Source organism: Lycium barbarum, chromosome 2 (genome assembly GCF_019175385.1).
Source record: "Lycium barbarum isolate Lr01 chromosome 2, ASM1917538v2, whole genome shotgun sequence".
NCBI lineage: Eukaryota > Viridiplantae > Streptophyta > Magnoliopsida > Solanales > Solanaceae > Lycium > Lycium barbarum.
Genome location: NC_083338.1, coordinates 8,571,160 through 8,596,228, shown reverse-complemented (window position 1 = coordinate 8,596,228; position 25,069 = coordinate 8,571,160). Strand labels below are relative to the sequence as shown.

The 25,069-nt window shown below is 36.8% G+C and overlaps 1 long non-coding RNA gene and 1 pseudogene across 2 annotated transcripts; both read left to right on the top strand.

The window, feature by feature from the left end:
- Positions 1 to 2,099: 2,099 nt before the first annotated feature.
- LOC132626066 (uncharacterized) lies at positions 2,100 to 12,833 on the top strand. 2 transcript variants are annotated; one of them, XR_009577065.1, is made up of 4 exons: positions 2,100 to 2,450; positions 2,997 to 3,066; positions 11,595 to 11,621; positions 11,753 to 12,833. It is a non-coding gene; the product is annotated as an uncharacterized LOC132626066 (long non-coding RNA). The 2 variants fall into 2 exon arrangements; XR_009577064.1 differs by lacking the exon at positions 11,595 to 11,621.
- Positions 12,834 to 13,041: 208 nt separating this feature from the next.
- Positions 13,042 to 16,064, top strand: LOC132626065 (receptor-like protein Cf-9; annotated as a pseudogene).
- Positions 16,065 to 25,069: the final 9,005 nt, after the last annotated feature.

Sequence of the window (25,069 nt, the reverse complement as noted above, 5' to 3'; positions counted from 1 at the left end):
CTAGTCCATTTAATTGGGCTACAAATGATGAGTCCACTTTGTCAAGCCCAAGATGTCATCTTATTCAAGAGGCCCAAATTGATGCCATATGTCAAATGACGTGGCACGTCAAGTCAAATAAAGGAGCCTATAGGGTCATGCCACGTGTCAACATGATGCAGCATGCCTAGACAAATCAAAGGCCAATGAAGATGCGCCATGTATACAAGTGACATGTTCTGGCCAATCAAATATCGACATGTCAGCTTAATTCTGATTGGTCGAAAGAAGTCTGCCCTTATCACAACTCCTTCATCCTACAACTATAAATAGGGGTCTCATAATTCAGAAAAAGGACAGGAAATTCTAACAAGAAGCAAGAGAGAGCTCGTGGATCAAACGCTACAGATTTCTCTACAAGCTAAAAGCATTCAAGCATTCAAGTATTTCTCTAGAAGTTCTAGAGATCCAGACGAAGATTCAAGATCAAGCTTCAAGCCCTTGAATCCAAGTACAAGTTCAAGATCAAGACTACCAGATTCAAGATCAAGCTCAAAAGCCCTTGAATTCAAGTACAAGTCAAGATCAAATCCATCAAGTTCAAGAATAAGCTCAAAAGCCCTTGAAATTATTGTTGAAAAGACGAATCAGAGGAATCATAGAGATTGTAACATTCATATTCCGAAATCAAATACAAAGATTGTTGCGATATTTTCCTGTCTTGATTATTATTTTCTCGACTCGAATTTTATTGTCTACAGTTATCTCTTCTCAACTTTGATCTGCAGAGATATTGGTTAAATCACCTCTACTTTTTGTATTTTTCCTATTTCTTAATAAATTTCAAACGGTTTAAGAAAAACATCAAAAACACTTTTTTCGGCTGCCAGTTTCACTAGATCTCACTATTTGTTTTTTTTTTTTTTTTTGTCCTAATAACAAAACAAATCCAAAACTGATAACTCCATTTCTTCTTTTCTTGAACACGCCTGCTTTTTGAAGATTTCTGCTAGTTCAATGTACTTGGGTTCAGGTTTACATCAAGGTAGATTAATTTATTATTTATACCACTAATCAATACTCAGGGGCAGATGGATGAGTATCATATTTACAACGTTGGTTACCGGTTCACATGAACTCAGTTACATTTACCCAGATTTTATATATACATTAAGAAATTCATTAAATATCTGTACTATTTAATTGTAAATCTAATGAGTTGTATAACTTAAATTGAGATCGTTTTAAGAATCCATAAGTTTAAATTCTGGGTGTGCTGATTATCTCAAAAGTTTAATGATACGAGAAGAGAATACGTGGAAAGGGAAATAAAGGGAAAATTACTATTGGAAAAGTGATCAAGAGATGTAAGATAAGCTGAAAAAGTAAATGATCTTGTATAACATACGAAGAGAAAATCACGTGAAAAGAAAAGGTAAAGGGGTGAATTATTGTTAATAAAAAATTAAGAAAGTGAAGGGGTGAATTAGTGGATCAAGTACCAATCATCATTTTTTTCTTTTCTTTTAATGAATATTGCTCCATAACAACACGAACGTCAGTACCAATGTAGTATAGCACTGCTAACAGGAGGTCAGTGAATAGCGAAAGCAAAACTTCTCACATCTCTATGACTAGTCACTAACAATCTAGTATAGCACTGCTAAACAGGAGGTTAGTGGATAGCGAAAGAAAACTTCTCACATCTACTAGTCACTAATGTAACAAATGAAAAAGATTTGGCTAACACTACAAGAAAATGTCAAAATTGTGACGGAATATTTGAGACGGAGCAGTTCTATCACAAATTGTGACAGAATTGTGATGGAATTGTGATGGATCAACCTTTCATACATAAAAAAATTTAAAAAACTTTTTTTTCCCATAAAAAATTTGAGGGTAACGGATTTGTGACAAATTTGTGACAAATTTTAAATATGATTTTTGTGGCGGACATATTTTCTTCACAAATTAAGGCTGCTAAGAAAAAATGACAATTATTTGTCACAAATCCGTGATAAAAATTGTGACGGATTGAATATTCCGTTACAAATATAATAACAAGACAATTAATAATAAATATATAAATTTGTGATAGATTTGTTTCCCTCACAACAACAAAATTAGGCAACTTTTTAATTTTGGCCCCAAAAATTTTCACTACTTTTTAGTTTCCCACCAAAATTTGACCCCATTACATTTCAGCAAAATAGTTTCGCTTCCCCCAAAATTAGACCCATTACATTTCAGCAAAGTAGCTTTACTTTCCCCAAAATTAGACTCTTCTAAGCTTCGACTCAGTTAATTTCTCGGTGATTTCAGCAAAGTAACAAGCCATTCACTTCGACTCCGTTGTCATCTTCACTAAGAGGTTTAGTTTTTCTCTATTAACCAAAACTTACAGTGAATAACTTTTGGATCTTCATATTGGGTCCTTCAATTCTTGCCCAAATTTGTCTCTGATTTCGTATGTAAGTATTCTAAAGTGAATAATTTTTGGATCTTGTTATTAGATCTTTCAATCTATGTTTAAAAAAACTCCTACTAGCTTTTGCATGCACCGATTTTTGAATTTTTTGTGGTGGGTCTTCATCAAACTAGAATATTGCGTCCTTCACTTGAAGTGGGTAAAATTTTAATTAGTTTCTTTCTGATTTGAACAAATTTTGGGCTAAAGGGAAAAGCTTTGATTTTACTAAAGGAATTTTTTGTTGCTATGTTGATTTTCCTAAAGGAACTTCCGATGTTCATTATCAACTTATGGTTGCAATCGTTACGTCCTAAAAATCACTCTTTGTTATCAAAAGAAAAGGGTTCGCAGTATAAGCTTGGTCCCGAAGTTCATGTTTTACTTCATAGTATTATCATAGATGTGTTTATTTCACTATCTTATGTAGCTCAGATCATTTGAGTGATATTCGTAGTATTATCCTAGTTGTGCCTTTAGTTTTGAAGCTTATATGTCTAGATATTGCTAGCTCGTATCGTCTTATGGTGTATTGCAACTTATTTTGCAGAAAACTTCAACAACCTCCATTTTCAATCAAGGATCAAGAGGAGAAGGCAAAGAGGAGTTCTTTCTTCAAGGTTTGCATTTTATAGAGCTTCTTACTTCTTAAGTATATGTGTTGATTCTTCAATCAATCCACATAAAGCACACAAATCCAACCGACATAAGCACACGAATTTGAATTTCAGACGACTAGTATTAATGGTGAAAATCGTATGCTCTCACCAGCACCAATATCGACACCTTTGTCTTTATCTGCACCTTCAGCATATGGATTCGCCCCCGTTGTTTACATCAATTGCACTCTGGATGATCCACTTCCCAGAGCACTCCGATCCATTCTCAAGTTCTGTTTGCAATTTTTTTTTCTTTGTTTCTCTCTCTGAAGAACACAGTAGAGGAGGAGAATACGGAGGTCAAGAGGAACCAATCATCATTTGAACCATGCCCAAAGATACACCCATTTTTTTCCAGCTCTCTAACAACTTCTTGCTATTAGGATGTTAAGCAGGACCACCCATTGCACAATTTTTTATTCACCCATCTGTCTTAATTTATTGACAACAGATCTGAGCTGAGAGAAATTAAAATTCCGTCGAGTGATAAGGCCGACATCTGCATCATTGAATGGACCATGCTTCTAAAGCCACTCCTGAAATTGCACAAAATTAGCGTTAGCTTTTCTTTCACAAGCCAATTGATAAGGAATTAGCAACTTCTAAGTTTATAAAGTTCAATAGTCCAACTCAGTGCAGCCCTTCATTTTTTTCGGGCATTACAAATGCTTGCACAGTTCAGCTATAAGCGGGGTGTGGATTAGTCTTTCAATTTTTTCAGAGAAATCTATAGAAATTTGCCGGTTGCTAGTAGTAACGCCCACTTGAATAGTGACAAGTAGTTTCTGGTGTCATTCTTTTGAACAAGATCCAACACAATCATCCAACTTTTCACATCTGCCCGAAAAAAATAAAAAAATACAACATACCCAGTGTAATCCCACAAGTGGGGTCTGAGGAGGGTAGAAACTATGTTACCGCAGAGAGTTTATCCAGCACCTTCTTTAAATATCAAGAGCAATTACGTGTTTTCCAGACTCTCGATCATCCTTCACACACACATGGATTCGATATCGTTGATTATATAATTTTAATTACACAAATATTACTAAACTTTTTTTTTTTGATAAGGAAAAATATTATTAAACATTATGTTACAGTTATAAAACAAAAGAAAATATCAATCTTTGAAAATGAATGTTGATCTTAATTATTGAACTAACCCAATGGCATGGGATGAACTTGACTTGCTATTAAACTTTCCGGTATTTATCTTCATCATCGATGGATTGATTTAGATTGATTGCCTTATGGGTCATCTTTTTAAGTCATGTGGTTTTTAGTTTTGCCTTCATCTCTTCCTAGACAAAAACAAATAAAATAAGTTTCAAAATGTAATGAAGATGAAGAGCATTAGTAACATTTTCTCAATGGGGTTTTTCTTTTCTTGTTGTTCTTCTTCTTTGATGCTTCTTTCTTCTCCAGTCTCTCTTAGGACTAGACGGCGTATGCTCGTGCTGCGCATGGGCCCAACAATTTGGATTATAGTGTATCTATGCGTATGTAGTTGTGTTTAGTGATAATATATATATATATATATATATATATATATATATATATATATATTCATTTGCTCCCACTAATGAGTTGATACGCATGTGGCAATGAATCCATCATTATTGATTTAATGAGATACTTTGGAAATTACATGAATATTATTTTATTTTTAAATATGGGATGCAATTTTTTTTTTGACATTGTTTATTTTTTTAATATGGGATTCACTTTTTTTTTATATTGCTTGATTTTGTTAATATGGGGTCTACTTTTTTTTTTCGTGAGTTTGGAGATGGTGGGTTCCACTTTTTTTTTTAATATTGGTTGGTGTTTAGTATGGGGCCCACACTTTTTTTTTAACGGAACGGATGACGAAGCATGGATCCAAACCCATGGTTCTATATAGTTAAAATATTTATTCACAAGTAACAACATGATAGATTTTCATATAACAAAGAGATCGATTATAAAGTCAAAAAAATATATTAACAATAATATACAAGAAAGGAAGCGTAGTGATTAAACAACAAACTATTATTTGTAGACAGATAGTTGGATGAATCTTCCCCAAAATGGAGGTACTCCAGTATATAGTATAGTAGAGCAGTGAGCACATAGAGACATATACTTATCATGGAGCTTGTCGTAAATAAGAGAAATTCCAAGAGGGATGAATACCAGTATATCATAAATATGTAGATCAATCTCATAATTCAGATATCAATATAGACATCAACACCAACGGCTGGTCAGTTGGTACCACAATCCATTATACATAGAGTAATACATGTATACATACATACTGTCACGGGCCGCCTCCTTCATAGTGTCCGCGGTACACTAATGGCCCGTGCGGCGCTCGTAGTCCAGGCGGACTACGAGCCAGCCTAATGATAGTCCCAGGACTCATGGCACGATCAGGTGTCCATGGCTTTGGAGGCTTAGCTTCAGCGGTGCCGCTGGGTCGATGTCAAGGCCTTGACCTTGCCTTGCTAGTATACCCCTGTGGCATGTTTCATATGTTGGGTCTTGTCTGCACACACACCTGGGGTTGGCTACGGACATGACAGTCCCTCGCCTGGTGCTGAGCGTCGCTGGTGCGCGCACAGTCCAATCCTCAAGCTTGACACTGGTCAGGTGCCTGTGCACCTGAGCGGTGCGACGCCTGAGTAGGGCAACTCCTGAATCCTTGGCCTGTGTCATGTGTGTCCTTTGTGGTATGCCTATGATGAGGCTTTGCTAAATGTGGCCCTCGCGACATACTTCCATCTTGCATGGTGCAGCGTCGCCCCACGACTGCACGTCTAGGCCAACGGACCCTTGCTCGCTAGGCTGAACCTGAGCCAAGCTCACAAGTCAACACCCGAGGTTCGTATGAGAGGTGCCTCGAGTGTTCAATCGGCACGGAGGACTTTCTCATTCTCAAGGATAGCCCGCAGGGCATGGTCGGTCCATACGTCAAGCCTCTGGCCCTCATTGGGCGCCTAACGCTGGCCTGTGGCCGAGCGCCGCCCATAGAGTCGCGTGACTCGTATGGGTACCTAGGCAGGCCCTTGAGGATGCCTAGGCAGGCCCTTGAGGTTGGCCCCCAAGGATGCTCACTTGGTGCCGCTTGATGGTGGCACGCACGGGGGAGGCTGGCTGAGCTGAGACACCTGTGCCCCCCTTATATATGCTATAAAAATAAAAGCCCAAGTTTTAGCACTAGACATGATTCTGCCCGAGAATCACACTTAGCCTTTCTCGATGATTCGAACTCCAAATGAGGCGCCGTCTATTCCTAACTCTTTCTCTTGACTTCCTTCACTCCTCCATGAAGTTTCATCTCATTCCCATGCTCGTGGAACGCGATATGGCCTTAGGGAGCTTTGACGCTGACACTGCTCGGCTAAGTCAAGCCCTTAGGTAAATGATGTTCAACTAACGCCAAACTTGGTAAGCACATTCAATAACATCCTAGGAAGGGTGTGTTCACCCGAAATCCCAAGATTCCATCCATGGCTCGGAAACGCTCGGGACTGACACTCAGGCTCACACGGGGTCGCTCGTGCGTTGACGACCCGTGGGCTCATCTCATATCCTTTCTAAACTTCCTTGATGCTCTTAGGATATGGAATGGGGCATATCTATGATGATTGTGGACTCCCGTCCGTCGGAACCCATGTTGGTGCACGTCGCCCGCACGACTGACACTGCCTGCGGGGCTGATACTGCCTGTGCGCGGCTGGCACTGCCTGCGCGCCTGTGCGGCTGGCACTGCCTGCGCGGCTGACACTCGTTTGGCCCGCTCGGGGCGTGCAGGGTTACGGGCGCCAAGGCACAATGAAGGTAGCCCGTAACATTCTCCCCCACTCAAGCTAGGCATCGTCCCCGATGCCTCATAACGCCAACGACAACCCGGAGTTTGACCCCTCGGGGGTTTACATCACGACCCTAAATCCTGTGGGTTCGCAACCCATGTGTGTTCTTTTTGAAAATGGAGTCGTGCCCGTGCACTGCTCCCCCAAGTTTTTCCCAAGCGTGCCTCTGCACTTCATCTCCCGGTGTTCACATGGAAAGCGCCTCCTAGCTTGCACCCTCTGGTGGCTAACTTCGTGGTGACCTCGTTGTCAACCACGCCATGATCCTCACGGCAACTGATGCATCCTCTGGTGGCCTAACTTTGAGTGGTGGCACTCTTGCTAGCCACATGATGATTGTAGCAAAATGGCAAATTCGTTTTGGAAGTCTGCTTCCGACTGGTAACTTACATCTGAGACCTTTTCCCGACTGAAGTACTTAGTTTACAGCCAGTTGATGTACTGCTTCCTTTGTATCTTTAGCCCGGTTTAGGATTGGCACACCTTGATGTGGCACATGCAACCCCCACTATGTTTGGTGCGGTCTCTTTGCTTTGCTTGTGGGAGATCTTTCTCCAATTGGAAATGCATGGACCCAATGCTGTCGCAATGGGCGAATACTCCCCCACATGGGTGGCGGTAGTACTGAAATTCTGATGTCGATGTTCCAAGATGTCCTCATAGCTTGGTGATACATTAGCGATGGAGCTCTTGGCGAGCAATGGCGCTCTAGGCGAGCGATGGCCGAGCCCTTGGCGGGCGATAGCTGAGCCCTGGGCGGGCGATACAGCTCTCGACGGATGATGACTGAGCCCTTATCGAGCGATGACGCTCTAGGAGAGCGATGGCCGAGCCCTTGGCAGGCAATAGCTGAGCCCTTGGTGGGCGATGCAGCTCTCGGCGGATGATGGCTGAGCCCTTGTCGGGCGATGACGCTCTAGGAGAGCGATGGGTGAGCCCTTGGTGGGCAATAGCTGATGATGGCGGCCTGATGGCCGATAATAGGAGGACGACCTGCTGGTCGATGATGTGAGAACGGCATGTTGGCCGATGATGATGGCGGCCTGATAGCCGATGATGAGGGCGTATGTATGTTGACCCTATGTCTGCCGATGACTTGATGACCCTATGTCTGGTAATGATCTGATGACTCATATGCGCATCCCTTGGTATGGCAACAATATCGTGATGATAGCCTGATGGCCATTGTGGGCATCCCTTGGTGTGGCGCTCTCGCCAACCATGCTGTTAGGGACCCTCTTCTCTTGTGGCAACTCACCTTGTTGGGTGTATAAGCAAGGTCAACTACCGATATCATGACTCGGAGTGACTTGCAATTTGAGCCGATGCCCTGGTGGTGCTTATGTCCTGGCATTGGTGGCTGCCTGAAGCTCAACTCTAAACCAATCTGCATATAATATGGCCTCTGGAAAGACCATGCTGCACCATGGCATCTTCGGCAACTCATATGTTTGGTACCATGTGGTACTGAGAAGAACTCTTGGAGCATACTCCTGGTGAGTACTTAATTTTTCTCTGCTCGAGGGGAGATAGCTTCATACAAGCGTGACCATAGGTCTTTGTTCTCAAATTGATCCTCATATGCTTGATGCCCGATTCTCCAGTGTAGTACCTATGTTACCGTCCTGGTTGTTCGGTATCCTTTGGTTATCCTTTGGATAGATCACATTCTCAAACTTGAAGCTTAGCTATTCCCCACTCTTATGTTGTTCAATGATCTTTGCCTCCTCACTTTGGTGATTCAGCATGATGAAATGCCTAACTTACGCGTCGTGCATTGGTGACTGTTTGCAATGTCTCCCGCCATGCAATCAGCCTAATTTTGGTGTTGTTCCGTGTGTCGGTTTAACAACACAATGTGCGACATGTGCCTCCCCACGCTCAGTGGTTCGACTCTTTAATGACCTTGCCTCCCTACGTGGTAGTTCGGCTTCCTCCTGATTCTGCCTCTCCATTTAACTGGTTTGGCATTCTATTACAAATGTGGTGGATGGTTCCACCTGCTAATTATGACATATGAACTTCCCGCAAAGAAGCCTGCTGATAGGTCCTTCCTTACGTTGTCGCGGCTCCTTGGCGCGCCCCGCTGTAGCTCGGTATCACCCAATGTCTAGAGCTCAAAGTTGGAGATTTCTCCCCCTCCATGATGATAGGTATGATGATAGGTTATTGGCGATAGCTCGCCTCCTGTAACATGCAGCCCTGACGATCACAAGCTGGGGGTTTGCCCCTTGCTGTAGGCGTATAAGCCCATTGGATTTTGACATGGTTGTTGAGGGACTCGCCTCCCATTGCTTGCGACCTTTATGATGGCTAGGTGTCTAATGTTGTAATTCCCGCAACTGTGCGCCCTCAGGCAATGTTTATGGTCCACCTTTCATCGAGGACACTCGAAAAGATGCAGCTGTTATGTACATGGACAAGACACCTTGACTGGGCAAGTTTTTCATGCACTCACCGTCTCTACCTGATGTTTTAGCGAGTCCATGATTCGCTGAATAAAGCTGCTAACCGACTGCCAACAGAGTTTTTATAACAATGACGGATGTGGACGCATCCCCAGCAGCATAACCTAATGGTGCTACTTGCTGACCAGAATTGTCTGAATGGAATCCCTCTGAAATTAGTGCTCATTGTGTGAAATCCATCCTTGAAGGTACGTCGATGAAATTCGGATGCTTCAACATGAAATCACCTTATGCAACCGATGGCGGAAACAACGGTTGTGGCATGACCTGATTTTGAAAAATATGGTTCATGGTTGATGACTTGATTCTAACTGAAACTGAATACAACCAATCTCCTTTAGTCAGTGGCATCGGGTTCGCTGACTTGATTGGCATTAAGAACATCGCTTCCTGCCTTGAAAGGAATTCTGCACTGACCTTCAATAATGTACTAATGATATGATCTCTGTGCTCTGATACCAACTGTCACGGGCCGCCTCCTTCATAGTGTCAGCGGTACACTAATGGCCCGTACGACGCTCGTAGTCCAGGCGGACTACGAGCCAGCCTAATGATAGTCCCAGCACTCATGGCATGTTTCATATGTTGGCTCTTGTCTGCACACACACCTGGGGTTGGCTACGGACATGACAGTCCCTCGCCTGGTGCTGAGCGTCGCTGGTGCGCGCACAGTCCAATCCTCAAGCTTGACACTGGTCAGGTGCCTGTGCACCTGAGCGGTGCGAACCCACAAACTTCTTCTTTTAAAAAAAAAAAAATTGTTTTTATTACATAAGGGGTGGGGGGAGGGGAATTGGGGAAGGGGATTACAATGTGAGGATTCGAAACCTCACCAACAAGGTGAGAGTTCAGGTAGCCAACCAACTAAGCTACAAGATTATATGTATATATATATATATATGTATGTATATATATCTATATATACATATATATATATATATATATCTATATATATTCATCAATTGCAACTTTTCAAATTCTTCAGTTTAAGATTAAAGAAGAGAACCTTGGTTAATGTACCCATTCAAGAAGAATCAATTATTGATTTATTAATTATGCACAACTCTTCAAGTTCTTAAGATACACAAGTTTGGATAGTATGAGTTTTTAATTTTACGTGGACATTTATTTGTGTATTTAAGTATTGTAATAAATTTCAATTACTTCTGTATGTATTTAATTAGTATGGTCATGCGCAGAGACGGATTCAGGATTTGAAGTTTGTGGGTTCCCACCCATCTCAAATTAAAAAAATAAAAAGAGACAAAACAAAAAGCCTACAAGTGACCAAGGGGAACCTTTGACCAAGAGGAGCAAAGATAAAAGGGTCAATTCTCTGCCACTAAACCAACAACCCAATTATTAATGGGTTCCCAACTTATATTTCTTATATCTTTACTGAATTTTCCAAGGTAAATACCGTATCCGCGCGAATGTATGGGGGTTGAACCCCATCCACTGATCTAAATTCGCCCCTGGTCATGCGTTTAGAGGATTTTCCCTCAAACTTAGGTAAAAAATTGCCAGAAAATCAAAAGTCTTACTTAAAGCTAAGCATGTGAATGGGTCCCACATTTGTCTTAAATTCAATTAATTTTTCATTTTTTATTATCTTTATTAGAAAGAACATTTACATTTTAGGACTGTTTAACTTTTTTTTCACCCACACTTAAATATTACTTTCTCCGGATAAAAAAAAGAGTTTACTTAGCTATTTGCACACCCTTTAAGAAAATACTAACTCCTAGACAAAAATAGATAATTTGACTAAACCACCTCTAATTAAATAGGCAATGAGATTTGATCATATAACACTTAATAGTGGCAAATATGAAAAAACAAGATTAATTCTTTCTTGATTTGTTAAGCGAACTCTTTTTTTTATCCAAAAAAAAAAAAAGGATAAGTAGACTTTTTTTTTATCCCAAGGATGTACTTCCTTAGTGCTAAGAGTATATGTCTAATTTATCCCGTGTGCAATATGGGGTGAAAAAAAGGTGAGAGGGGAATGGGGTAGAGTCCTCAAACGTTTAGGAAATGAATCTGGAGCATTAAAATAGGACTTATGATCTTCTTATTCACTCATCCTTTTTAATTAGAATTTCATTCAATATTATTATTATATTAGATATTTTATGTTTTATTACATTTTAATTTACAGCAGGGGCAAAACGGTAATCCAACTTTGAAGGTAGGAGCTTCCCACTTTTAGTATAATATGTGATATATGAATGGTCAATCATATGTAGGTCAATTGATGACCAAATGAGTTTAATATATTATGAGTCTTTTTATAATTTTCCTTTGTTATCATCGTTTAAGGTTTCTTTGTTAGCTTCCGTGTGAGGCCCTGCTATTTCGATTCCAACAATTCAAACGTTGTGGAGATAACAAAGCCAAAGGAAGAGTTTTATTTTGTTAATTAGGAGTTCGAAGCTTCCAAATCCATTGAAAGCCTTTGGTGTGAGCAGTTTGAGGAATAGTCTGTTCAGTTATGTTTTTGTACGCAGAACTGTATAGTGAATATGCCATGTCCCATATACACACTTGTCTATATTTTGCTAATGTTTTATGTTTATATGTAAAAAGAATCTAAGATATGTCACCTTTTCTAAACTCTGATTTGCAGAGGTATTAATTTACTCCCCCGTGCTCTTTGTGTTTGTCCTATTTTATAATAAAGTTCCAAAGTTTCTTTTTTAAAAGAACATCAACATATGCTTTTGGAGTGGCTGCTACTTTCACTTGATCCCACTTTTATGTTTCTTTCTTCTTCTTTTTTAAGTCCTAATCACTAAACAAATTCAGCACAATGGAAATCTTTTTTTTTTTTTTTGGTTCAACACGTCCTGCTTTTGAAGATTAAATATTACTCGATTACATCAAGCGGTGTTAATTTATATTGAAGGTCACTGAGCTTTGACAGAAGGAACTTGGTTGCTGCTTCAATTTTTCTTTTTCTTTTTCTTTTTTTGATAGCATTAGTGTCGACCTTAGTTTGCGCGCACCTGAACTAATTCCACGGGTACCTGCTACTTCCCATTAACATATATGCACCACTTTTTTAATGATGGTATATTTGCTCTAAATAGCAAAGTTGAGAGGTATATTTGCACCGTGATCCTTACATCAATAGCGAACGACCCTATTCCCTTGTACTTCTGAGAGCGCTCCATTCTGAAGTCCTGTGTAGGGAAATGAATGTGAGAGGAGCTCATCACCGGAAAAAAGATCCTGATAAACCAACATGTTTGCATATAATTTTTCTCCGTTTCTCCCTCTAAAGAACTTTTTTAACAAAAATGCAATAAAGTGCACCCACTTTTTTCCAGCTTGCTAACAACTTCTTGTTATTAGGATGTTGAGCAGGACCAATAGTTGTACGACTTTGTGAAAAATCATATTCATATGAACACTGTGCAGTGATAAAGTTTTGGTTTGTTGGTAGCTTTTATTTGAAAATTCTATTATCTACACAAAGACTTTTACATTGACTTGTGAACGACGTGAAACTCTTGTATTTCTTTTCACTATTTTCGATTGACAAAAGTAGTGATAGTGCGCTAAAAAGGCGTCAAAAAGAAGATTTTGCAGTCACATAAAGACAAAACTAACAAAAGAAATGTGTAATTCATGGTGCAAGTTGAAATTATATATTATGCACCATCAGGAAGAGAAGAAGTGGAGAGAAAAGTGAAACAACAGAAAATTATATATTATGCACCATCAGGAAGAGAAGAAGTGGAGAGAAAAGTGAAACAATAGAAAATTATATATTATGCACCATCAGGAAGAGAAGAAGTGGAGAGAAAAGTGAAACAATAGAAAATTGTTGTAACCTCTTAGCTTTCACATGAATAAATAATAATGTGTAACTTTTTCTTTTTTAATAATTTCTTCATTCTTTTGGAATTGACTGCTACAAAAGCAATGCAGTATACTTCATCAAAATTATTGAATAGAGCAAAGATTTCTTCTCTACCAACTTCAATTAGATTTGTATCTTTGTAGTGCAGAAATGGGCATTGGAAAACTATCATTGTTTCTGCTATATGCCTTCCTCTCTCAACTTGTATCCTCATCTTCATCTCATTTGTGCCCCAAAGATCAAGCCCTTGCTCTTCTTCAATTCAAGCACATGTTTACCATAAATTCTTCTTCTTCTGGTTGTTATCCAAAAACAGTTACATGGAACAAGAGCAGAGATTGTTGCTCATGGGATGAAGTTTATTGTGACAAGACAACAGGCCAAGTGGTTGAGCTTAATCTCACTTGCAGCCAACTTCAAGGCAAGTTTCATTCAGTAGCCTCTTTCGACTCTCCAATCTAAAAAGGCTTGATTTATCTCATAATGATTTCTCTGGATCTCACATTTCACCTAAATTTGGTGGATTTTCTAGCTTGACACATCTTGATCTATCAAGTTCAAGTTTTTCAAGTCAAATTTCTTCTGAAATCTCTAATTTGTCAAAATTATACGTTCTTCGTATCTGGACTCTTTATCCATATGAGCTTAGACTTGGACCTTACAATTTTGAACTTCTCCTTAAAAACTTGACCCAATTAAGAGAGCTTGACCTTAACTCTGTCAACATCTCTTCCACCATTCCTCTAAATTTCTCTTCTTTTTTAACAACTTTGGACCTTTCAGACACACGGTTACATGGGATACTATCCGAAAGAGTTTTCCACCTTTCCAACTTGAAATCTCTTCATTTATCGTACAATACCCAGCTCACATGTAGGTTTCCAATGACCAAATGGAATAGCAGTGCATCACTCATGGATTTATATCTCAATGGCATGAATTTTATCGGTAAGATACTTGAATCATTTAGTTAACTTCACTGTATGACTTGGACATGAGTTATTGTGATCTCTCAAGGCCCATTCCTAGATCTCTATGGAATCTCACCCACATAGAGCATTTGTTCCTTTCCAATAACCATCTCGAAGGACCAATCTCCCAGTTCTTGAGATTTGGAAAGCTTAGGAAGTTATTACTTGGATATAACAACTTTGATGGACAACTTGAGTTTTTCTCCTTTAACAGAAGCTGGACGCAACTTGAATGGCTAGATTTTTCATCCAATTCTCTAACTGGTCCAATTCCTTCCAATGTAAGTGGTTTGCAAAACCTATGATTACTCTACTTGTCATCAAACCACTTGAATGGAACTACACCATCCTGGATATTCTCCCTTCCATCACTAAATTACATAGACTTGAACAACAACTATTTCAGTGGAAAAATTCAGGAGTTCAAGTCCAAATCATTGTTTTCCATTGATCTAAAACAAAATCAGTTGGAAGGCCCTATTCCAAAGTCGCTCCTAAACAATCAGAACCTATCTCATCTTCTACTTTCTCAAAATAATCTCAGTGGACATATTGCTTCAACCATCTGCAATTTGAAAAGATTGTCAATGCTAGATTTGGGAAGTAATAATTTGGAGGGATCAATCCCCCAATGCTTGGGTGAGATAAGTGAACTTCTGGTTTTGGATTTAAGCAACAACAGACTTAGTGGAACAATTAATACAACTTTTAGCATTGGAAACCTACTCTACATCATTAAATTGCATGAGAATAAGCTAGAGGGAAAAATCTCACGATCTTTGATTAATTGCAAAATTTTGGAAGCTCTTGATTTAAGTAACAATGAGTTGAATGACACATTCCCAAAATGGTTAGGAGCCCTACCGAGTTTGGTGATTTTAAAGTTGACTTCCAATAAGTTGCAGGGGCCCATTAAAACTTCTAGGACAGGAAATTTGTTTGCACAACTTCGAATTATTGATCTCTCATCCAATGAATTTAGTGGGAATTTACCAGTAAATCTTTTTCAGAATTTCCATGCCATGAAAGAAATTGATAAGATCATGATAGGAATTGATTTTTCTAGTTATGATAATTCATTGACAATAACAACAAAGGGATTGGATCTTGTTTTTGTTCGAGTTTTGATGAGTACAAACATAATTATCAATCTCTCAAGGAATAGATTTGAAGGTCATATTCCAAGCATTATTGGAGATCTCGTTGGGCTTCGTACGTTGAACTTATCTCACAATGGCTTGGAAGGTGTTATACCAACATCCCTGCAACATTTATCTGTACTTGAATCATTGGATCTCTCATTCAACAAAGTTGGAGGAGAAATTCCGCAAACACTTGCAACCCTCACATTTCTTGCAGTCTTAAATCTCTCTCAAAATCATCTTGTTGGATGCGTACCAAAAGGAAAAAAATTTGATACATTTGAGAACAATTCATACCAAGGGAATGATGGGTTACGTGGATATCCACTCTCAAAATATTGTGGCGGTGATGATGGGGTACCACAAGCGACAACTCCAGTTGAGATAGATCAAGGAGAAGAAGGAGATTTAGCAATAATCAGTTGGCAGGCGTTTCTCATGGGTTACAGTTGTGGTCTAATTGTTGTACTCTCCATAATATACATAATGTTGTCAACCCAAAATTCAGCATGGTTTTCGAGGATGGTTGAAGAATTGGAACACAAAATTATTACTAGAATAAATAAACACAAGAAAAGATATTAGTGTGTAACATCCATGATTCCACTCGATCTTTATCTTTCAGGAGATTATTTTTTATATATCGATGTATTTGCTACCTCCTTCATCCTTAAAGCTCTTAACTTTAATCCTTCATTTTTGAAAATTGCAGATTCATTACCCTATGAATAAAGACATGAGTTTTCGTATATTAATAGTTTGTTACATATTCGGCCTAATTATTAGTTAGCTAATTGGATTCGACTACAAAAGTTCAGTTAATAAATTTATGAAGTTATCTTATCTTTTTTCTTAATGACGTCAAGTAATTTCAATAGCAAGCTAAATGCTTATCTATTTAAGTCTGTCCTTGATGATATGATTAATTTGCTTAAATATTCTTACGGTGTTAATTCAATAGATACAGATTGCTCTAAAGTCCAAAAAGTCCAAGCATATAACTTCTAAACATGAAAACATTTGAGCCTTTAACCCAAATCTTGAGGTAATCGAGAAAGTTGCTCAAGACTGATAAATCTCTATGCTTAAGAATGTTCAAGTTTTCTGATGAATTAAATTTGGGGCTAGTTCTCAATGGAAGGCATTGATACGCTGGATCAGTTCCAAAGAAAAAATATATTCTGGTATCGTTCAAAATTCAGCTTTGGCGGAAATCAAAAAGAAAAAATTATATCGTGATGATTAATAGTTCTATTACTAAATAATCGTCACTCCATGTGAGTCGACAACTGTACTTGCCTATATTTTGCTAATTTTCCCTGTAAAAGGAATTGAAGACACGTCCCTCTATATTTTGTATTTTCTGAATCCTTAATAACTTTCAAATGGTTCACAAGAAAAACATTAAATATGCTCTTTTTGGGCTGCCACTTTCACTTGATCACGAAAAAGTTGTTTGACTCTCCAAACTGATCAACCATCAAACAAAGTGGGACGGAGGGAGTATATAGAATGGACAAATACAAATACTTTAAACAAAAAAACAAAAATTGCAAAAAGAAACATTACCTAGCAATGGACCTTGAAAGATCAAATTGAAGATGACAAAATATTCATGAGTTCTCAAAATCAGAGCGAGAGCCACCAATACTGTTAACTCCTTTATTTTCCTGAATTATACTATCTAATTAATCTTTGAAATGCGTATGTGCTATTGTTTTATCTTTAGTATATCCTGTGATTAGAAGAAGAGACTTGAGGCACAATTGGCGCATAAAACATTGTTGTGATCCAGATGAAATCAAATTCACATGAACACTAATATGCAGTGATAAACTTTTGTTTGTTAGTAGATTTTATTTGAGAATTCTATAATCTACACAAAGACTTGTACATTGACTTCTGAACAACGTGAAACTCTTGGTATTTCATTTCACTATTTTCGATTGACTACTACAAAAGCAGTGCGGTGTTTCCATTTAAACAATAACTTGCATAAAGACACCTGCAAAATCTGGAATCGGGTGTAATGTTTAAAACCTTAACTGAGGTAGACATGAACACACAATTGAGTGATAGAATTGCTAGTGATTGATATTCATGTGGATCTGACACTTCGCTCAGGAAGGAGACAAGCACAACCACTTTCCCTTAAATGATGTTTATCATGATCAACTATTATTTAGATTAATTAATTAGCAAACCACTTCATAACTTCAAAATTTGAGGGGAAAGAAAAAAATTACTAGAGCAGAAAACAAAAAAGAAATACCTCCTTGATCTCTCTAGCCATTGTTTTGTGAGAAATGCCAAACATGAGGCCATGTCCACCCACTAGAACAAAAGAGGGATGGTGCTCAAGGAAAGCCAAGATAGAGAGGTGGCCCTGCTAAGAAGACTGTCCAGAAATGGCAATCTAAAGAAGCTGATCAAGCAGCAGCAGCTGCAGCCACTGAACCAATAGTTTTTTTATCAAGCAGCAGCAGTTGCAGTCACTGAAGCTTCCACATTACCTGAGAGATGTAATGGACAACCTGACAAAGGTTAAGTTACAAGCTCAGTGTCTGCAGAGTAAGGCTTCAAGTATTACCAGTGTGTCAAGTGTAAAAGAATTTAAGGCCTCTAAGTCCCCTGATCGGGGAAAAAGATCAAAATAGTACATTATCTTTGGGTTTGGACCTAAAACCATACATGTTCTTTTACATGGAGCATTAATAGTCTATTATATTTGCATAAGTGGTGCACTTTTAGTCAACTCCCAAATATTTTGTTAAAAATGATAAGTAGTGATTTTACCACTTATTTTAGTCTCTTTGCTTTGAGTTTTGTGTTCTTAATCTATAATATGAGGCTATTCTTGGTGTGTATTGCTATTATATTAGGTGCATTGAGTTCAGGGTACAAAAAGGACAAAATGGCGTAAAAAGACGGAAAAGAGCTGAATATGCGTTCAATATGCGGCACCGCAAACTCTGGTATGCGGTCGCATACTCAGTCTCAGAATGACCAGTGAGTGGAGCTAAATTCGCTAGGATGCGAAGACTATGAGGCTCCGCAAACTCATTTTGCGACCGCATACTTGGTCCGCATAGCGTCATTAAAAGTCACTTTTGCACTTTTTGTCTCCCCCCTATAAATACTCTCCTAGAGTTTTGTGATAAGTTGGTTCATATGATTGAGAAGAGCTTTGGAAGAAATCAAGTGAACAAAAAAAAAAAAAAAAAAAAAAAAAGTCAAAAAGAGGCCAAATTGAAGAAATGGCAAAAACTGGACAATTTTGCAAAAACGGGCCAGTTTTGCAAATTCCGAAAATCAGTAGCTGTTGTGGATATATTTTGGGTTGGGAAATTTTGCAACTATGAATGGAACACTTGGAAGACAATATCATTATCTTTGGCCATATTTACAAGCTTGGAGAGCTAGGGTTTTTGCATCCACACTTGTGGATTGAAGATTTGAAGATCTTGATAAGAAATTTCTTAATCTTTTACTCATTTCTTCAATTCCTTACTTTGTATTGACTATTTAAGTGTGTAGTTTTTCATTTCAATACTTTAATCTTGTTTATGGAAATATTCATTTGTTAAAGTTTGGATTGAAACTCTTGTTATGCTTATGTATTGAATTATTGTTATAGCTAATGAAGTGAGTTTATGTTGTTTTAATTAATCTTGTTCTTTAATGTTTCTTAAGGGGGATTAGCTAACCCTAAGACCCACCCATTTACTTCGATTTGAGCTCGAAAGAGGAAAATTGAGATTGGGAAAAATTAATTAACAAGAATTTGGGGCATAATCCTCATCTAATAACTTGAGCTAGGAATAGGAAAGTTACTTGAGATTCAATTGGTTGTGTTTGATATCACACTCTAAGGCTCGGAAAAGCTTAGAGTGAAATTCATTGATTTGGTTGGAAGACTTTCAATGAGATTCTAGAAATCATTATCTAATTAGCATAAACTCACTCTTAGTTATAAAATTGTGAAATACATTGGATCGTTACTTGAGCGTAATTTCCTTTGTATCCATACTTGTGGTCATTGATCATTTTACCTGCTTTCTAGATTATTTTATATTTTCGCATTAGGTATAATTTTCTCAAAAATCAAAGTATTATCAAGTGTTTAGCTTAGCGTAGAAAGTGATAATTCCTTACTTGTTTAAACGGAAAAGGGCCAAATATGCCCCTGTACTATGAGAAAAGGTTTAAATATACACCTCGTTATACTTTGGATCCAAATATACCCCTGCTGTTATACTATGGAATCAAATATACCCCTCCACTATTAAAATCGTCCAAGGTGGACATTCAATCCTATATGGCACTGACATTTGATAAGTTTGATGTCACGTGGCGTGCCAACTCAGCGCCCCTAACCCATTTTATCCCTCCCCTTCATTTATTCTTCCACCACTAATATATCCTCAATGTCGCCATTACCGCCACTAAAGTTGGAGATGGAGGTAGAAATGAACAAACTTATTATTTGAATTAACGAAAATTTACAAATTACAGATAGCAACAAATCAACAGGAAGACTTCACTGATATAATTACGTGACTTCTTTCTGACCTTCAAAACATATAGTCAATGTCGTGAAGAGAGTTTCCTCGCAAAGGACAATTACAAGCTGCCCTAAATTTTATCACCGGAAAATTAGAACCATCACCGGAAAAATAAAACTCCACTAGATTCTGGCCAAATGGCCATCGCCGACAACCACAAGCCACATAATTCTGACGGAAAGCTCTGGAAGCTTTGTCCTTTGTGGCAATCAGGAATTACTTCTTCGTCATCATCTACACCAACTTCGTAATATGTGTATCATTTCCATTCGTTCACCTAATATCGTGTTTGGTTAATTAAAAAAGAAGTTGGTTCATTCCTACCTCCATCTCCAACTTTAGTGGTGGTGATGGTGGCATTGGTGATGGAGGGGAAGGATACATTGGTGGTGGAAAGAACAAATAGAGAGGAGAGGTAGAATGGGTTAGGGGCGCCGAGTTGGCATGCCACTTGGCATCTAACTCATCAAATGTGAGTGTCACGTATGATTGGATTTTCACCTTGGACGACTTTAACGGTGGAGGGGTATATTTGATCTCATAGTATAACGGCAGGGGTATATTTGGACCCAAAGTATAACGAGAGGTATATTTAAACCTTTTCTCATAGTACAGGGGTATATTTGGCCCTTTTCCGTTATTTAAATCGCCTAGTATATTGTTCCCTGTAGGATCGATCCCGACTCATAGTTGGGTAAATTATATTGCATACGATCGTGTACACTTTCTCTCTGAGGAGTAAATTTGGACGTTATCAAAAAATTTAACTGAAAAGGGCAAAAATGCCCCTGAACTATTAGAAAAGGTTTAAAAATACCCTTCATTCTTTTATTTTGTAAAAAATACCCCTCAATTAAACTTTTTTGGCTCATTTATGCCATTTGACTAACGGTCAACACTAAATTATAAAAAAAATAAAAAAAATTACACATGGCATTTTATTATTGGAAAATTGTTTTAAAAAAAAACTGAAAAATGTGATTTTTTAAATTAAAATATTTGGAAAAATGTTTTTTTTTCCTTAAATCAGGAAAATGGATTTTGTTTGTCCTAAAAAATTTAAATTTCATGATTTTATTTTTAGGAAACTTGAAAAAAAAAAAAAGGAAAAACTGGATATTTATAAAAATCTGGAAAAAATGATTTTTTTTTACAATAAATGTGGGAAAACCGTGTTTAAAAAACAAATCCAGATTTAAAAAAAAAATCTAGAACAAATCCGTGTTTAAAAAACAAATTTCAGATTTAAAAAAACCAAATTTTAATATAAAAAAAAATTCAATTTTCCATATTTTAAAAAAGAGGGGGGGGGGGTCCACCTTTTTTATAAATTAAAAAAAAAATCAGTTTTCTAGATTTAAAAAATTCCAAATTTGTTAATAAAAATCCAATCCTTGTTTTTTTTTAAAGGGGGCTTACCACATTTTTGAAAAAAAATTAGTTGTTCGAGATTTTATAAAATCCAATTTTTTCAGATTTAGAAAATCGGACTAGCAATAAAATGTCATGTGTAATTTAAATATTTTTTTTAATTTAATGTTGATCGTTAGTCAAAGAGCATAAATGAGCCAAAAAGTTGAACTGAGGGTTTTTTTTAGCAAAATAGATGGATGAAGGTAATTTTAGACCTTTTCTAATAGTTCAGGGGCATTTTTTCCCTTTTCCGTTAAATTTTTAACAGAATATTTGCAAGTTGACTAAAAGTGCACCACTTATGCAAACATAATGGACTATTAATGCTCCATGTAAAAGAACATGTATGGTTTTAGGTCCAAACTCAAAGATAATGTATTATTTTGATCTTTTTCTCCAACTTTTTCAGGTGCAATTTATGTTTTTTTTTTTTTTTTGGGTCTATTTTTTGTGTCTCATGTAGTTTCTGATGTTGCGGTTTCTGCGATTTTGAGAAAAACTTCTGGTGTTTCATGTTAGAAAAAAAAAGTTCCCACAGTTTTGGTTAAATTGAACCATCAGAGTTTGGAAAATATCTGATAGGGACCGAAAGTGTTCACTTTTGACAAACTTAAAAGACCGAAACTGCTCAGTTGATACTTAAGAGACTATCTTAAGCCTACTACCAAAAATAAGAAACTATTGGGTTAAGCTTGATGAAACTTGAAAGAGCATGTGGGTGAAAAGGATAAGGGCTGTTTGAGGTTGAGAAATGTTGAGGTAAGCTCTTATGAGAGTGTTGTAAACAAGTGTGTTGATCCATTGTGTTGAAATGTATTTGTTTGATTTTGTTTTTGTGTTTGATAAAATACTGAAGAAGTTGAAGCATATGTTTTGAACTATAAACTTCAAACGAAGTACATTTTTCACTATCCTTCAATGCTTTGATTGCTATGGTGGAATTGATTTAATAGTTCAGGTTTATGAGTGGACAAAAAAAAGGCTATTTGAGAAAACCAGCCACTAGAAGTTGTGTTTTCAGCTAACAAAAAGAATTTGTCTAAGATGAAATTATTTGTTTACAAAAATACCCGATAGAAAAAAGGTTTGAGGGATCTCAGGGTATTTAGTCATTTTTATTATTTTATCTAGGATAAATAGGAGGAAATGAGATCTCTTACTCTCTTATGCCTTTTTCAGATTTGTATGCAGGGTGGCTCAACGAATCTCGTGGACTAAGGCGATACTATATTGAGAGGCCCTTAAATTTATTTTATAGAATTTGTGCACTAACAAGGAAAAAAGTTGTTTTCTAAACAACTAAGTAATCATTTAAGACAAAAAATAGCAAATTTAAAAATAAAATAAAAAACAAGGAAGAAGAGCGCAAAGAATAAAGTGGTGGATTATTGAATGTTGAGTGCCGAAACTCAAAGTGAAAATTTTGATTTGGCTATCATCCCAAGAAAAAGAAATGAACGTACATAACGTAATAGTTTAAGTTTTGAACATTGACAATGTCAAATATATTTACTTCTTTTGATCAATTTAAACGACAATTGCAGTCCATTCTATTAAGTAGTACTCATTGGTGTAATTTGTGAATAACCTAATATAATATGTTGAATTACTCTAAAAGGAAACCGGTGCGTTTATGCTTTTGTATTCATGCACTTTCAAAGAAGAATGTAAAAGAAATTCATAATGTTGTCTATGTTATGTAATGTATATAACATAATTCCTATATAAAAAGGATAAAATTGAAAATGAAGAGTGAAGCAAATATATTAATTAATGAGTGAAGAAAAATTATCATAATTTATGAAATTATTGGTATAAAATAAATAACCTCAATCAAATAACAAAAAAAATTATTGTAACACTTTTATCTATATAAATTATATAATAATAATAATAATAATAATAATAATAATAATGATGATGATAATAATAAAATAATAATAATAATAATTAAAAAAAATTGGGGCCTTCTAATTTGGGGGGCCTAAGGGAACAATCTTAGTGGCCTAGCCCTTGCTCTTATGTGTATTAATCCTGGTATAACTTATTTCTAGAAATAGTAACCAAACAAGGTCTAAGACAATACTAAATTTTTATCCCAAGATTATTTATGTTTGTCTAGTATACCAAATGATCCCTCACTGCTAGAAAAGCTCATTTTACCTGGTGATTTTACATGGGGATTTTTTCCGCCGATAATTCCTGCGGATTTCATGCGAAAATCTAAAACTTTCTAAATTATAGAATATTTACCTGCGAATATGATTTTTCCAGATATATTTGCAGCCTTGCAGGTAATTTTGGCGCATTTAGCTCCACAAATATACCTGCAGATTTATTTGAGGAAAATAATACCCAGGTATCACTTTCGTAGATAGTTCCGCAGGTAACCGATAAAAAAAATGAAAATTTTATTTTCTTTGTGTATTCATAGGAAATTTCCCAGGTAACGATACTTGCGGGTTTACCTAGGGATTATTTCTTAGGGATTTACTTGGGGATTATATTACCTAGGAATTTAGTTGCTGCGGTTTTACTTGAGAATTATTTCATGGGGATTTACTTGGAGATTATATTATCTAGGGAATTACTTGGGGATTTCGTTGTTGCGATTTTACCTGGGGCTAATTTCTTGGAAATTTACCTGGGAATTATATTACCTAGGAATTACATGGGGATTTAATTGTTGCGGATTTACTTGCGTATTTTTTCATGAAAATTTACATGGGGATTACCGAGCGAAAATTTTGTCGTTACTTATATCATAAATCTAATATAATTATAGTATGTTACTTAAGTGATATTAATTTTTAAATGTTAGTATTAATACTTAAGATTCTATATTTTCAATACCATTTTGCTTAACTTTTAACCTTACAGAAATAACTTTATCATGTATTCGTTGCTACAATTGGAGAACGATTTTAACGGATTACTTAACCATGTACTGTATGTTTAATTCTTGTTCAATTAAGGCAATATAAGAAAAGAATTTAATGTATCATTCAAAGCTAATTTATTTATTCCCATCCTCAAACTCGTTCATTGATCTAGTTTTATTCCTCGGTTGAAAAGAGATGTCTTGAGCAATCGCAGAAGCATTTTAATAAACATATCAAATGTTATGTTGGACGATTCAAGAATTCTAACACAGTGTTATGTCTATCTAGGAACAACAACATACAGTACGGTATAGTCCCACAAGTGGGATCTGGATTATATCTATCTAGGAATAATGAAATATTTACAAAACATAATTAAGAAATTAAAACTATGATAATATTGAAAATGACAATACAACAACAACAAGAAGCCCAGTATAATCCCACCATGTGGGGTCTGAGGAGGGTAGAGTGTACGCAGACCTAACCCCCACCTTGAAAGGTAGGGCGGTTGAAAATGACAATGACATCAATATTATTGTTAAACATTTACTTTCCTTGTCAATTAAGTCAGATGATTATGCAATAATTTCCCTCTAATAAGGTCTTTAAAGAAGGGGTTTAAGCAACTATTTTGACAAAATTATTAATAAAATCATCAATCTAATTAACGTTGAGCTAATATCATTAGAAAATATACTAAATTGTATTCTCAAATAATTTGAGTATAAAAAAAAATATTCAGTTACACATATCTTTAACGTGAAGTTTAATTTTATCCTTTAATAGATATGTCTA